Here is a 16,172-nt window from a genome sequence, read left to right on the forward strand (position 1 = left end):
AAAATGAATTTTGCCAAATCTTGTCTCCACAAGGCTTATTTTTGTCCATTTGGTATGTCTTGCTCATGTGTCAAATTTCAGCTTAATTAGACAATATTTAGAGGTCACCCCAACATGCACTGTTTGTATGGTGTTGTCTAGTTTGATTTCCCAAAGAGCCAGTTTTCAGGTGTAGATCGCAGTCTGTCAGCTCTCGACTGCTAGACTACCACGTGGACTGAATATTCTTCATCTGGTCAATTTTCATCAATATGATAAAGGAAAACCTTTACCGGAAAGCTATAAATTGGCATGTGAGTCAGCGACGGCGGTATGGGATTGAGCCAGGATATTGACATAACACATAGACTCTTGCATTAGGAAATTGAAGAAACTACATGAATAAAACTATTGCAAGCACGGTGCTCACAGCCATTTCTAGACATCTGTGGTTTCTGTCTGAGCACCTAGCAGCACTTGCCTTTTTCGATGATGGAATCACACCAGAAACAAAGCTATGAATGGTGCAAAACTTACAGCGTCCACCATTGCCGGACATTCTACGACATCTCATGTGTACAGATGAAACAGAACCAGTGACCTTTGAAAGTCTTGTAACACAGAAAACACTGTCATTTTTTGGATCTCTTGATTTGAAGGAGAATCAACAAAAGCAAAACTTTTCCTGAAGAAACATCCCACAGAGTGGACTGATGGTCCCGTTTTCAAGGAACTTTGGAATTGGGCCTCCAAGCGAACTGTTCTTAATGATGCAGCAGAACAAGGGATAAGCCTCATTGGAAAAAATACAATACTTTGATAAAAGATGAAGAACAGGAGCAATTTGTTCTTCGGCTAGTGGCCAGCCACTGACAGAAGATCCTTCTGCATCAAAGGCAGCTCTTATGTCACAGACTGTTGATTATTTGTCGAGGGCACATGAATTACAATGTACTGTTAAGCTGAGTGGCAGTTTTAAACAAACAGCGAAGTGAGGCAACCCCTAAACTTTATTTACGTAAAATTTTGTGTGTTTTTCATTTTTATATAAAGGGATGAAATTAGCCTTGTGGACAAACAAAATGTGTTAACTATATTTTTGGCTTATTATGAGAGGGAATTATAATCACAAAAAGGGTGATAATAATAACACTGCTTTAATTAGTCACCCATGCCAAATCTGTAAATCTCTTTATATATAAAATGATCACACAGTATAATACATGCTTAATAGTGAACGCTCAGCCCCACAACTATATCCCAGTGAAATATCACGGAGAAGCTGTGTAAAGAGACCATCATTGCTTGTTCCCAGTCTCTCCCACCATTACATATAACATTAGATCTTAACTGCATCCACAGCTCCTGAACTAGGAACAAAAACTACTTATCTTAGGAATATAGTTGTGGGTCTGAGCGTTAACTATTAAGCATGTATTATACTGTGTGGTCATTTTATATATAAAGAGATTTACAGATTTGGCATGGGCAACTATATTTTTGGACCACCCTAATATGCAGACAACCTACAGCCCACCTGATATTGTAAGATTTTAATCCAGTAGGCCCAATATTCAGAACAATTTAGTCAGGCAGAAAAGACTCCTGGTTAAATTGCTCTGAGTAGTTCAGCGTCATTTAACTGAGCAATGCTGCTCAATATTCCTCTGACTACCAAGACACAGTCTGGGCAGCGCCAGTATAGTCTGGGGGCAGAGTCTGGGCAGAGACAGAAGTTATGGGGGCACTAGAAATATTCAATGCCACTTAAACAGCACTTCTGTCTTTGCTCAGTTAGCTGTGTGGGTGCAGCACTGAATATTAGCTGTATTTGCAAACCTTCCAGGTACTGTCACTGACCGGGATACTCAATGCCAGGCATGGCTCAGCACTGAATATGCAGGTCTAAATTAGCCAATGGCAGTCACTATTGATGCGAGTATAACTGACGGATCTGACTAGCTATCAGAAGTTAGTCGCAGATATACTGACAGCCCAATACAAAGGTATCACTTACCGTCGGGGCTTAACTTCTGGGGGAACAGCCTGGAATGCAATTCTAGCAATTCTTTGCAGGCTGTAGGGCAAAAGTGATGCTTCACTCCAGACCCTTCCCTCCCAGGTAAAGGGAAGGAGACGATCCTGCAGCAGAACAGAGAAAACTAATACAGCTCCTCTTCTCTTGTTGTTCCTCCCCTGACTTGCCGGCACCCCCCTCCCTGTTCCACAATTTTATTTCATTTATGTCTACAAACTGGAGTTCTGCTTATAATTTGTTAGTTGACCCCTGCCCTGCGTCTATAGATTCAAGTGAACTAACATGGAAGACACAATACTTTGCTCTAAATCAGATGAAAAGATTAGGCAATTAAATATTACCTTTTTTGGCTTTTAAGTGCTGAAAACATATGAATTTTCCATTTTCTCGGGGGAGGGGGGGTTCTTTCTGAGTATGTAGATGGGTCTGATCTACGTATCTGAGTGCATCTCACACAGAGGAATGAAACTATCCAATTCACTAATGGTTCGATCTTGGATTACAATAAGCATTGTAATTGAGATTTTAATGAGGAATTCACTGTATGTTGCTGAAAAAATGTGCAGTAATGTGTTTCTGCTAAATAGTCACAACAATAATATAAAAAAAATGTGTTGCACATAATAGTGAAACAGGTGAGAGTTTCATTGGCAGATTAGGGACATCACCAGTGAAGGAACTTGTGCAGCAATATTCTCTTTCAGGGTTTTTCCATAGTCAAGCATTAATACTTACAAAAGCAGATTAGGTCTATGGGTATGTTATACTGCGAGTGCCTAAGTATATAGAATGTCCTTTTTGTATGGTCTGAGAAAGAGAGCAGATTCTCCATTTGTAAAATTTTCCTTTTTTTGTAATGTTCAACCTGATAGGTTTGCTGGTGACTCCTGTTGCAGGAGTTTAAAATGTGTGCATTACAGAAGAAGCCTTTGTACGTGATTCTTTTCAGACACGCTTCTTCTGGCCCGGGATGCTGCACTACAAAGCCTGCTTGCCTTGGCATTCCCGTTTGGAGCATTGTGCGGGCTTCCACCAGTCTCCGTTGTGGCAGTGGCAGATGTTACATTCATCTACTTTCACCTCGATGCCAGCTGGAATGATGGTAGTGCCTGCAAAGCAGTTTGGACCTGAAATATACAAAAAAACAACAACACAGAATCAAGCTTGCTATGCTGAGAAAAAGATTAACTGAGCAAGCAATAAGGCACAGCAGGTGTTAGGATACCAATGGATAAGCCGACCATCTGGGGTTTGGTGATGTACAAGACAAAGCAGGCACCTTATTTCCAGAAGAGTGAAATTATCATGCTTCAAGAACTCAGTCTCTGGCATGATTTAATAACACAAAAAAGGAAGCAAGTGGGGAGTGGGACAGTACACATCAAGCAGTACAGTGTAGTTCATGTTTTTATTTTGTACAGCTGCAAGCACATCCTTTTTAGAGTTCTTGTTTTGTATACTACAGCGCCATCTTGTGGCATATCAGGGGGAGGGGGGCAAACTGCCCCTAGTGCAAGCATGAGGGGGATGTTCCCGGCCTTGGAGTCATGGTCTGGGAACTTCCCCTTCCCAAGGCTCTGGGTGGTTCCCTTGGCCCAGCATGTTCTCACTGTTCTCTCCTGGCCAGTCCGATGTCACCTTTACCTTCCATCAAGCTGAAAAAAACCACCTGCCTCGGCAGTGACTCAGCAGCATTGCCAGTGGATCCCTTTTCTGCTTTCTGTGTCTGCCTGGTCTTTCTCAATGATGCAACTTCCTGTTTCCGCCTGGGTGGACTGCGGCAGATGGAAAGCAGGAAGAGGAACCACGGGCAACGTCACTGAATCACTGCCCAGGCCAGCAGATTTTTCATCTTGACGGAAGTTAAAGGCAATATCGGACCAGCCAGGAGAGAACAGTGAGAACATGCTGGGCCTGGACTAACTGTTTTTTTTTTTGTTTTTTTTTTAAGTAGTAAGTGGGGTGGGGGGGTATTAAGAAGTGCTAACTGGATTAACTGGTTTTTTAAGTACAAAGTGGGGTGGGGGTGGGGAGTTAAAAAATGATTAGCCCCGGGTGTCACATACCCTAGGTACACCACTGGGATCCACCTCTATGCCCCTGAGGCAGACTCCGATTAGAGGCCGAAACACAGACTGTGTCAGATCATCCAGACAAAGGACTGTATATTTATAGGTTGATATATATGTTCTTTGGGTCACCAAAAAGGACTCTTTATTTATGTGTTGATATTGTGTATTTCATTTGAGATCATATTAATAAAATTTGTTGCCCCATAAGGTTGATATGTACTGTCCCACTTGGTTCCTTTTTTTTTTTTTTTTTTGCTTTGCTTTGCGTAGGGTGTTTTGACCTAGTCTTTCTTTGTGTGATTATTTAATAACGCTATTGTCACTGCAATTTTCTGTATTCTTTGTGTTCACTTTCCCTGGCATGTTTAGTAGCAAATCACTAGTAAGGATACTGTAAATATTTGAGGTAGTTTAAATGCTCAGATAAACTGTATCAAAGAGCAGAATTGCAGAGACAGGTCATTGATGCAATGCTGTGCTTGCTTGCAAAGATTTCTATAGCAGCAACCAGAAAGATTATACAACTACAGAAACAAAGAAACAGAATATAATAGTAGATAAGGACTATAAGCTCTGTCTTGTCTGCTCATTCCATTTTCTGGTGTATGCCATAGACCCTAGTTCTCAGGCACTCCCTTCTCTTTTTTTCCACAAGATTCTCAACATTTATCCCAAGCTTTATTGAACGGTGTTACTGTTTCTGTTTTCCCTGGAAGGCAAGAAATACTTTCCAAGGTTACACATAAATCTGTCCTCATCATCTTAGAGACTGATATGTTGGCCTATTGTTCTAGAAATTTTTTTCTGCTGAAAAGGTCTTGTGCATTATTTACACCTTTCAGTTATTTGAATGTCTCTGTTATATCCTTCTGTGTCTCTTCTCCAGGGCAGAATTAACCTCACGAGGGTCCTAGGCAAACAAGCACATTGGACCTCCTATGGTAATATAAGTACAATCTAATTCTCTATCACCTCCCCATCTTGCTTAGCCACATCAACCCCCCTTCACACATCAATCCTGTCTGTATCCCCTCTTGCAGATAATGAGTCGCCCGTCTTACCTGCTGCTGCCACCTTATATACACTAGGAGCAGAATGAGGGTGGTAGGTCTAGCAAAACTATGGTGGTCTCACATAGCTCTGGCTGAAGATGAAAGCCAGCAATAGCCCTCCTGACAGCTGGATGAAAAAGCTCCAGTAGTTCTGGGTAGTTCTGGCCCGACTCCACTATTCTCTGGCACAAATGAACATATCTGGTGTAAACCACTGAATTAGTCCTTCCTAAATGTTTGAGCTCCGATAGTGCCAAGACTGGATAGTAAAAATATTTGGGTGCTTACAGCATGCATACTCTATGCTAAATTTCAAAACAGAAATACCTGGAAGCTTCTCTTTGTAAAATATTGTAAATCCATGTAAAGTTCCCAGTACATCAGTAGCATCAATCAGCTTTTTCAAGGGGGGGGGGGGGTGCAACATTCCTCTTTTCCCCTTTCTAAAACCTCCCTGTTCAGATATTTTGCATTTTGTGTGTGTGTATGTGTATGTGTGTGGAGACAGCCAAATAGAATAATATAGCACATACTCGTTTGATAATTTTATATATAGTGCAGTTTTCCTCTCACTGCCTGACACCTCCCCATACACAAACATAAGAACATAAGAATTGCTGCTGCTAGGTCAGACCAGTGGTCCATCATGCCTAGCAGTCCGTTCACCAGTGCCCTGAGTCTAGCTTTACCTGCCTACGTTCTGGTTCAGCAGGAATTTGTCTAACTTTGTCTTGAATCTCTGGATGGTGTTTTCCCCTATAACAGCCTCCAGAAGAGCGTTCCAGTTTTCTACCATTCTCTGGGTGAAGAAGAACTTCCTTACGTTTGTACAGAATCTATCCCCTTTTAACTTTAGAGAGTGCTCTCTCGTTCTCTCTACCTTGGAGAGGGTGAATAACTTGCCTTTATCTACTAAGTCTATTTCCTTCATTATCTTGAATGTTTTGATTATATACCCTCTCAGTCTCCTCTTTTCAAGGGAGAGGAGGCCCAGTTTCTCTAATCTCTCACTGTATGGCAGCTCCTCCAGTCCCTTAACCATTTTAGTCACTCTCCTCTGAACCCTCTAGAGTAGTACCGTGTCCTTCTTCATGTACGGTGACCAGTGCTGGATGCAGTATTCCAGGCGAACCATGGCCTGGTACAGCGGCATGATAACCTTCTCCAAGCTTTTTGTGATTCCCCTTCTTTATCATTCCTAGCATTCTGTTCGCCCTTTTCACCGCTGCCATGCATTGTGCAGATGGCTTCATTGACATGTCAACCAGTACTCCTAAGTCTCTTTCCTAGGAGGTCTCTCCAAGTACTGCACCGGACATCCTGTATTCATTCGTGTATTCGATTTTTCTTACTGACATGCATCACCTTACACTTATCCACGTTAAACCTCATTTGCCATGTCGTCGCCCATTTCATGAGCATGTTTATGCCACATTGCAGGTCTTCGCAATCCTTCTGCATCCTCACTAGGAATAACTTTGTATCATCTGCAAAACACATTTTTGCGATTTAGTAAAAGCATGTGTGCTACGGAAACCTGTGATAAGGGCAGTGTTTAGAAAGAGCAGGGGGGCATGGGCTGGATGCATAGCAGAGCAGACATGTGATCTCTGGCTCTCCTCCTCCCTGCACTTTTAGACTGTTATGTACAATAATTTTCCTCTTAAAATCATCAAAATCTTTTATCTAAGATCTAAAAATGACATCTATCAGGCTTGAAACTGCTTTTACTGCTGCAGGAGGGGCAAAATGGCCTAATCCAGACCCACCCACTCCCTCAAAAGTGCCTTTACCAAACGATCCAACGGAAATCCTAGAACAGTTGATAGCAGAGCTTCAGACGATTAAGTTGTTAATTCAAGACAACACAGATAAGCTTTCTACAGTTCAATCTGAAGTTTTGAATCTTTCTCAACAACTTACAATTTCAAATGCAAGAACAGAGAGGTTAGAGCAGCACATGTTAGCTGTGGAAGATACTCTGATCCAATGTCAGGCAGATCACAAAGTTATAATATGTTTGTCTAAAGAGCTTGAAGAGCAGGAGGAATAATATTTACCTTCTGGGTTTACCAGAAGGTGTGGAAGGCTCGAATCCAATGGGATTTTTGGAGGAGTTTTTGCCTCAGCTGCTCTCTTTAAAGTTTAATTTCCCATTGGAAATAGAGCGTGCTCACCGTATGCCATCTTGGGCCTCTAACAGTCAAAAGAGTCCTAGACCACTAATCTTCAAGCTTCTTCATTTTAATCAAGCTTTTGAGATTTTATCAGCTGCTAAGCAGATTAAACATTTAAAATGGCAAGATTCAAAAATTCACTTACTTTTGGATTTTGCTAAGCAGACTTCTTCTCTGAGGAAGCAATTTCTTTTGCTCTGCCCTCAGCTCCAATGAATCGGGGCATGATATGGGCTATTATATATGGCAGTGATTTGGGTCACTTTCAATAATAAAACCACACATTATGAATCTCCAGACACACTTCAGGCATTCATAACCCAGCAGCAACAATCTGAGATGAGTTAATGCTCCCATTGCTGTGACTAACTTTTTTCTATGACACTTGAAATATGAGTTTAAATGAAATGCTGGGTAAAGGAGATGTGATTTGAGACTGGTTTATGTTTATGTTTTTTTAATTGTACTATAGATGTCTTTGAGGCAATGGTTTTTGTAACAGTTGTCAGTTAAGGAGTATGGAATGCTGCTGAAAATTCTGAGTCTGATAGAATTCTGAATTTGGACCGGGTGAAGATTGAGTGTGTGCAGCCTTACAACAAGATTCTATCATATGACTGTCCTTTATACAGTCCATTCTCCTCCTTCAATCTCCTGCTTCCTCAGCTACTAAACTTGGACTTGCTAAAGGAAGAGAACATTCAAGCAGTATGAAGACTGGCAGTCTTTTCTTTAGTCTCACAGAAATAGTCCATCAGCTCCAACTTATGCAGTAACCACACTTTGGGCTAGCAGCGCTGGAGAGTCTGGTTTATTAGCAGAAATGCTGAAAAGCCCTCTGCCAACAATCCCTCACTAAAGGAATCCATCGTGGCAGGAAAAATAAGCCTCAGACTTGGTATATTGTTGTGTGCAATGCTCAGTTTCCTCTGACAGTTCTTTTTCTCCCCTGAGTCTTGGATGTACACTGGCATAAGAGAGAAACTTGTGCGCTCACACACACATATATAAACTTCTCCAGTATGCAGCATGCTGGCTGCTTATAACTGTACTACTTATACACCGGTCAAATTCATGCACCTCCTCTTTTTATTTTATAGATATGGGGTTCCATTCTGGAAGTGACTTCTTATGAGGGTTATAAATGTGTTGGGCATATTCTAATTTTTCTGCAAATTCAATGCCTATTGTTTTGGTTATATTTTAGTATGTTGGATGAATGGGCATCATATGTTATGTGTAGGTATGTTGGTACTTTATAGATACTCTGGCATTTAGATGTCTTTAGCTAAATTCTAAATGTCAGCATTAAATAGTCATCTAATATTATCTAATTGCTTATTTGTGGATGTAAGAGTATATGATAGTTGTGTGTTTTTGGGCCTGATATTTTGGTGTCTTGTTGAATGTATTATGAGTATGTGAGGTTGTATGATATATGTTATATGTTGAAATCTATTCCTTTCTTACGTAATTAAGGAATACGTATTTAATACTAGTCATCTATGTAATGGGGGGGAGTTTTCTTTTACTAGGGGGGGTTGATAGATTGCACTTTTTTCTGTGTGCAGCCCAGTAAGCCATGTATTGCTATATAGGGATGGGTAGGGGCGGGTTTGGGATAATGGAAGAGTTGGGGTCTTGGATGTGTATGGGAGAATTTTTTTTAATTTGGTAGGTGCTATTTGGGTTAGATTAGTTTATTTTCAGCTTCTTCAATTGATTTAAAATGGCTTTAAATTTTTTTTCATTAAACATCAATGGTATTAACCACCCTATAAAGAGGAAAAAGATACTTACCTTCTCGAAGAAACAACAGGCTGATATTTATTTTTTTTTTAATAAGAAATGCATTTATCTGTGGTAGAATCAGCCAAGTTAAAATGGGGTTGGATTAAACATTCTTTTTTTTGCTCCAGCTGAAGGAAAGAAGGCTGGTGTGGTCATATTGGTTAACAAAAAGGTAACAGCTTCCTTTGATAATTTTCATGTAGATCCAACGGGCAGATGGCTTTATGTCACCATGACTTCAGGAGATGATCACGTGACACTTTTTAATCTTTATGTACCAAATTCCAATCAGTTTGAATTATTTAAGAAATTGCAACAAATTATTCTTACTAATAATTTATCTAATTTAATTGTAGCTGGGGACTTCAATGCTGTAGTGGATCCATATATTGATAAAGAACCAAGTAGAAATATGAAATCTATGGGTGTGGATCACTTAATGAATACTTGTGATTTAAAGGATATTCGGAGGTCCACATCAACGGAACCTTCTCCCATCACTTGCACAATCCCTGTGGAGTCCCACAAGGTTCCCCCTATCCACCTCCCTTTTCAATATTTACTTGGCCTCACTGGCACGGACACTAGCCGACCTAAACCTTAAATCATTCATATATGCAGATGACATCACCATTATCATTCCCTTAACTTCATTCACACAACAGACGGAATAACTCACCTCTTCTGTCCTCACCAAATTAGAACAATGGATCTCACAATTCAAATTAAAATTGAACACCGAAAAACCCAAAATCTTCCTGGCAAGTCCCACCCATAAATTAACAAACACTTCCCTGAAATTGAACGGCCTAGACTACCCAATCAACCCCACCATAAAAATTTTTGGAGTCCTCCTAGACAGATGCTTGACCTTCGAAGATCATACCAGTGCCCAGGTCAAAAAATGCTTCTGCTCCCTCTGGAAATTTCGCACCATTAAACGCCACTTCGACCACCTCTCCTTTCGTCTTCTGGTCCAATCACTAATCTTAAGCATACTGGACTATTGTAACATCATATACCTGGGATCCTAAAAAAACACCATCAAACGTTTAAGAATAGTTCAAAATGCTGTCGTCCGCCTCATCTTCAACCTCAAAAAATATGACCATGTAAGCCCGTATTACACTAAACTCCATTGGCCGCCGGTGGAGGCAAGGATCATCTTTAAATCCGCCTGCCTCTGCTTCAAAACCTTAGCAGCCTCTTCACCAATCTACCTATCTGAGCACCTTGAAATTGCAGGCCCCTCTCGTACACGAAACACTTACCTGTTTTCCTTTCTTTCCCTGAAGGGCTGCCTCTACAAGAAATTCCTCGACAGATCCCTAGCATTCCAAGCGGGCAAATAGAACAGATGCCTTACAGCCCTCATTTCCAATTCCCCCCCTTATCAAATGTTCAGGAAGTCAATCAAAACCTACCTTTTTGACAAATTCCTCTAACTTCTCCCCCCCTCTTCCTTGCCTCCTCCTCTGACCTCGACATACCTCCAGACTCTTCGACTCCTCCAATCTTGTTAACCACTAAATGGCTTAACAAAATGGATCACTCAATCCAACTAATTATCCCGTCTTCGTTACTCCTCATACTAAATGCCTCTGCTCTGCCATATCGAACACCACTGTATGTATCACCGCCGTATGTAACACTGCTGTATGCAACACCGCTGTATGTAACTTACAGCAAATGTAACTTCACTGCAAATGTAACTTTGCTGTAAAAATAACTTCACTGTAAATGTAGCATCGCTGAAAATGTAACTTCGCTGTAAATGTACAGTCTCTTCATCTGTTAACCGCATAGAACTTCCATGGTAATGCGGTATACAAGAATAAAGTTATTATTATTAATTCTAGTGCACGTGAGTATACATTCTGTTCTCAAGTGCATCAATCTTTTTCAAGAATAGACTATTTTTTAATATCGAATCATATAATTCAGCAGGTTGTGGAGGCTAACATTGGTCCTATTATTATTACAGATCATGCAGGAATTTGGATTAGTTATCTATTCACTAAGGAACATTCTCATCCTCCTGTTTGGAGATTTAATAATTCACTGCTTGCTGACTTAAGTTTCATTGAGGATATGCAAATAAAAATTTCTGAATTTTTTCAATGTAATTCTGCAGATCAGATTCCTTTAGAGATTATTTGGGATGCTTTTAAAGTGACTTTGAGGGGATAGATCATAGTTTATTCTTCTCATATGCGGAAATTATTATGGCTTGAGTCTTCTAAATTGGAAAAGGAGATTTCTGCTCTTGAAAGAAATTTTGTTTCTCAATGGAATCAAATAACTCTGAATGATCTAGCATCAGCTAAGTATAAATATAATGTTATTTGTGGTCAATTAGCTAGCAAAGATCTATTTCTTCAGCAAGCAGTGTATTATGGAAACTCAAACAAGGCAGGGAGAGTGTTAGCAAATTATCTTAAAGCTAAAAAACGAAGGGAAAAGATTATGGCGATCAAAGATAATAGGGGCAATGTTTATATGAATCAACCTGATGTTTTGTCCCAATTTCTTTCATATTATAAAAAAATTGTATTCATCAGATCTAGATTTTGGTAATGTAAATAAGGGAGAAAATTTTTTACAGTCTATTCTTGGACCTATGATTCCAGATCAAGAAGTCTTTTGATGGACCTATATCTTTATCTGAGCTCCAGGCAGCATTGATGTCTCTTAGGACTAAGGGCCCAACAAGGTCCGTGTTTTGACGACCCTGTCTTCCTCAGGGGTCCTATGGATAATAAAATGATTAATGGAGTGTGTCCTAATGGTGGTTTATTTGCAATGAAGCGTACTGTGGAATGTGGTTTAACGAAACAAAAATGACTGGTGCCAAAAATGTGGGATTTTTTTAAGAAGTAGCAAATGAGCTATAAAATAAGTATGAATGTGCAAATGTGGAAGAGTGTCTCAAAGTGACCGAATCATAACTGTGAGTACCGCATTCTAAAAATGTGAACTTGCATAAAATAATGTGAGAGTGGCATATGATATAGTGAATATAATGAAAAAAGAAATAAAAAGAAGAATAAAACCGCTCCATCTAAAAACATAATAGAAGTTCAGCCATAAAATTGATTGAAACAACTTGTAAGGGAGTTAGTATCCTGTGGTAAATGGACTCATAGCGGTAATACAATAAAGAAATATGTCACAGGGCTAAAACGGTATCCACAAGCAGTACTTAGAGTGCAAAGTGCATGGTAACAGCTGTTAGGTCCTCAAAGCCAGAAACCTTAAAAAAGTATGATACTTACTGGTCCAAGAAGAAAACTCTGCGCAATTGAAAAAATATCAATAGCTGAAGAAAAGTGCACGCTTACCTAGGGTTCGTCGTCTCCACAGTGTTTTTTTTCTTGTTTTTCCTTTCATGTATCAAGCAATGGAATGGTTTGGGATAGGGTTTGGATTTATTCAGATGATTCAAGCTCTTTATAGTTCTCCATCGGCCAGGCTTTATATTAATAATATAATTTTGGAACGATTGCTTTAAAAAGGGGTGTTCGGCAAGGATATCCCTTATCTCCCTTGCTTTTTGATATAGTATTAGAACCTTTATTATTGGCAATTCAACAGGCAAAGGAGATGTAAGGCATTGCATATGCAGGTCAATGTATAAAATCTCGGCATATGCGGATGATATTTTATTGCATTTAACTGATCCTGAACAAACTATTCCATCTTTGCTCCAGCTGACTGAAGATTTTGGAAAATTTTCTGGGTATAAAATCAACTGGAGCAAATCTGAGGTTCTTCTACTTAATGTCCATTGTGTAAAGGGATCACTAGATCCATTCCCCTTCCTTTGGAAAGAAGATGGAATAAAGTATTTAGGAATATTTTTTCAAAGAAATTTGGAAGACACTTTACTGGTAAATGAAAGAACTTTATTGATAAAGGCCAAGGAAATGTGTGAGCGATTGAACCCTTGGTGGGGGAGAGCTCAAACTATTAAAATGATGATTGCACCTGTAATTTGCTACCAGATGAGTATGATACCTATATATTTTCAGGCATTCTTTTCACGCATAAGTTTGGATAAGTTGAAAGGCGAGATACTAGTTGGAGGGGTTCGTTTCCCTAGCTTTTAAGACTACCACACTTCATTTATAGTATGCCATGGATCATTATGGATATCTTATCAATTGGATTTGGCTTCGCCTTCCTGGCTACTGTTTGAGAAATCCACTATGGGTGATATAGAGCTTTGCTCTGCTGCCTTTACAAGTGACTCTATTGCCTCCAAGGAGAGGGAACCAAATTGGCACTTAGATAGATTGATAGATTATCAGAAGTTAAATGGAGTGACACTTTACAAACTTGCTTGTGGAACAATCCAAAGATTCTCATACAAGAGAAACAAGTAAATTGGCCCATGTGAAAGTAATCAGGTATATGGTCACTAAATCAACTATACACAAATAATGAATGGATACTGTTTCAATGACTTCATGAGCTTTACAGCTGACCTGTAATGCAACACTACAACTGGCTTCGGTTGCGCCATTCCATTAAGACCCTTATTGATGTCCCATCCTTAAAAGTCAAATAGTCCTACCATTGTTGTACTGAATGGTCAGGTCAAATTAAAAAGAAAAGGTAGGGCCGCTGCTTGGTATAAACACACTATTCAAGTGAAATTTGTTGGTTCTAATGCTCTGAAAGACATATGGATCAGAGGTACTGGAAAAAATATTGATATAGATGACTGGGGGAAAATATGGCATGAAATAACACATTCTTTGCATTCAGCATCAATCTCCCAATCAGCCTATTTTTTGATGAATAGGGCTTTCTGGACTCCTTACAAATTAGCTAAATTACCCAAAACTGAATCAAATCGCTGTTGGTCCTGCAAATTGCTTGACCACATAATATTTCATCGTCCACTGATTAAGGATTACTGGATGAAAGTATGGGTTACAATTAAATCTATAGTGGACATTGATGAAGACATATCCCTAGCCATAATACTTTTTGGTCAATTTGGTCTATCATCAAAGCTCAGTACTGAGGCTGGTAAGCTTCTTTGATGTTTACTACTCATTACACTTAAAACCATTTCAGTAAATTGGAAAAATAGTCACAATCTTTCCTACATTTCATGGTGGAATACTATATGTATGATTGCCAAGTATGAACGCACCTATGCGGAGAAACATGATCATATTGGATCATTTGATAAAATCTGGTCTCTTGTAACAGAGTACTGTACACTACATTTGTAATATTGATGATCATTATTCTATCTTGACTACTGAACCATTTTTCTTTGGTGTAGCTATATGCTAAAATATGTTGACTAGCCTTATTGAGGGCTACTAGCATGTCAAAGCTGTCTCATGTTATGTTCTGTCATATGTTATGTTCACTTTTGAAGAGGAAAACAGTGAACAGGAGAGGCTTCAATGCAGGCAGAAGCCGGAAGATCTTCTAGGCACTGGCACGATCTGTGCCTGCGTGCTGGTGAAAGACTGGGGGGGGGGGTGTAAGTTTAAGTTGTTCGGGCGGGGGGGCCGGTTCGCGCAGAGGGGGAGCAGCGCTGCTGGCCTCGGGGGGGGGGGGGGGGGAACGTATCAAAGTGAGTTTCTATTTCCTATGGGGGAACTCGCTTTGATAAACGAGCATTTTGGATTACGAGCATGCTCCTGGAACGGATTATGCTCGTAATCCAAGGTACCACTGTACTACTATCCTTGTAAACTGTTTTCAAAATTGTGAACCTAAAAAAAGTTATAGACTTCAATCTTAAAAAAGCAATCTCTGAACAGAGCATTCAGCATGGCTCCCTGCGTTAATAACTGTTCCGATCCAAGATGGCCACAGGGACGGTTAGCTGAGCGTCCTGGCTCAGATTTTCGGGAGAGTATGGGAGTTACCTGTTTCCTCGACGAACTTTTCTTTCTGCCAGTATGCCAAAAAGAATTGTCCGAAGCGCCGCTGCAGCCTCGCAGCGCTCCGACCCTGTCAGAGTCGGCAGCATCGATGAACTCCACCGGATGCAGGCAGTATCCGTGGCGGCGTCGGTACACCTGATGGAGGCACCTGGTGGCGAGCTGCAGGTGGTCTCGCCGGGACTTGAGATCTCCCTTAGCCCCGTTGCCAGAGCACCTCCCCCTCTACCTCAGACTGCCAGCTCCCCACGGGAAGAGGAGCTATTGGAAGGCGGTGAGCTCCCCTCCTGTGAGGATTTGGATATCAGAGAGGGGAGTTTGGAGTTGGAGCACGACTCCTGTTTGGAGAGCCCTAAGGTGCCTGAGGTTGTTGCCAACAAGAGGGATTACAGCATGCAGGAAGGACACCTACAAGAGGAGAGGTCAGTTGAATTGAGTAAAATTGTGCCTGAAAAATATACCACTATAGATAAGCCCCAAGAAATAACACTAGAAGCAATTTGGGATCTAGTGGCAGATCTGGCTAAATCTATTAAGCCTCAATTATGCCAAGTCGAACAAAAATTAAATACCCATGAAGTACACATTACAAGCTTACAGACTGATATGCAAGAACTAAAAAACTCAAATACAGTCACCAAACAGCTTACAGAAATATTGATGAAAGACAATATAAATTTGAGAAGGAAATTGGAAGCATTGGATAATATTTCTCGCAATAATAATCTCAGACTAATCAATTTTCCCAGAGTGGCTACAATATCTCCGCGAGATATGTTGAAACGATATATGGTAGAAATATTGGGAATTTCAGAGGAACTGCTGCCGCCATTTACCCAGGTCTACTATTTACCTATACGAAGGGAAGAAGGACAACATTCAAAATCACAGGAATTACCAAAGGACCAAAAGTCATTAGATATTTCGACAATCTTGGATCAGTCAGACAGGGAAATGGCGACACCAGCAACTTTACTCCTTACAGTTGCCCTGGCACCAGATAAACAATGGTTATTAAGACTTTACTTTAAAAATAAATTAAAAGAATTATTGGGTCACAAAATACAAATGTTTCCTGACCTGGCACGAGATACCCAAAAGCGACGTCGTGAATTTTTGATTTTAAAGCCAGGTGTTATTGCTCTAGAGCT

Source organism: Geotrypetes seraphini, chromosome 5 (assembly GCF_902459505.1).
Source record: "Geotrypetes seraphini chromosome 5, aGeoSer1.1, whole genome shotgun sequence".
NCBI classification, from domain to species: Eukaryota; Metazoa; Chordata; class Amphibia; order Gymnophiona; family Dermophiidae; genus Geotrypetes; species Geotrypetes seraphini.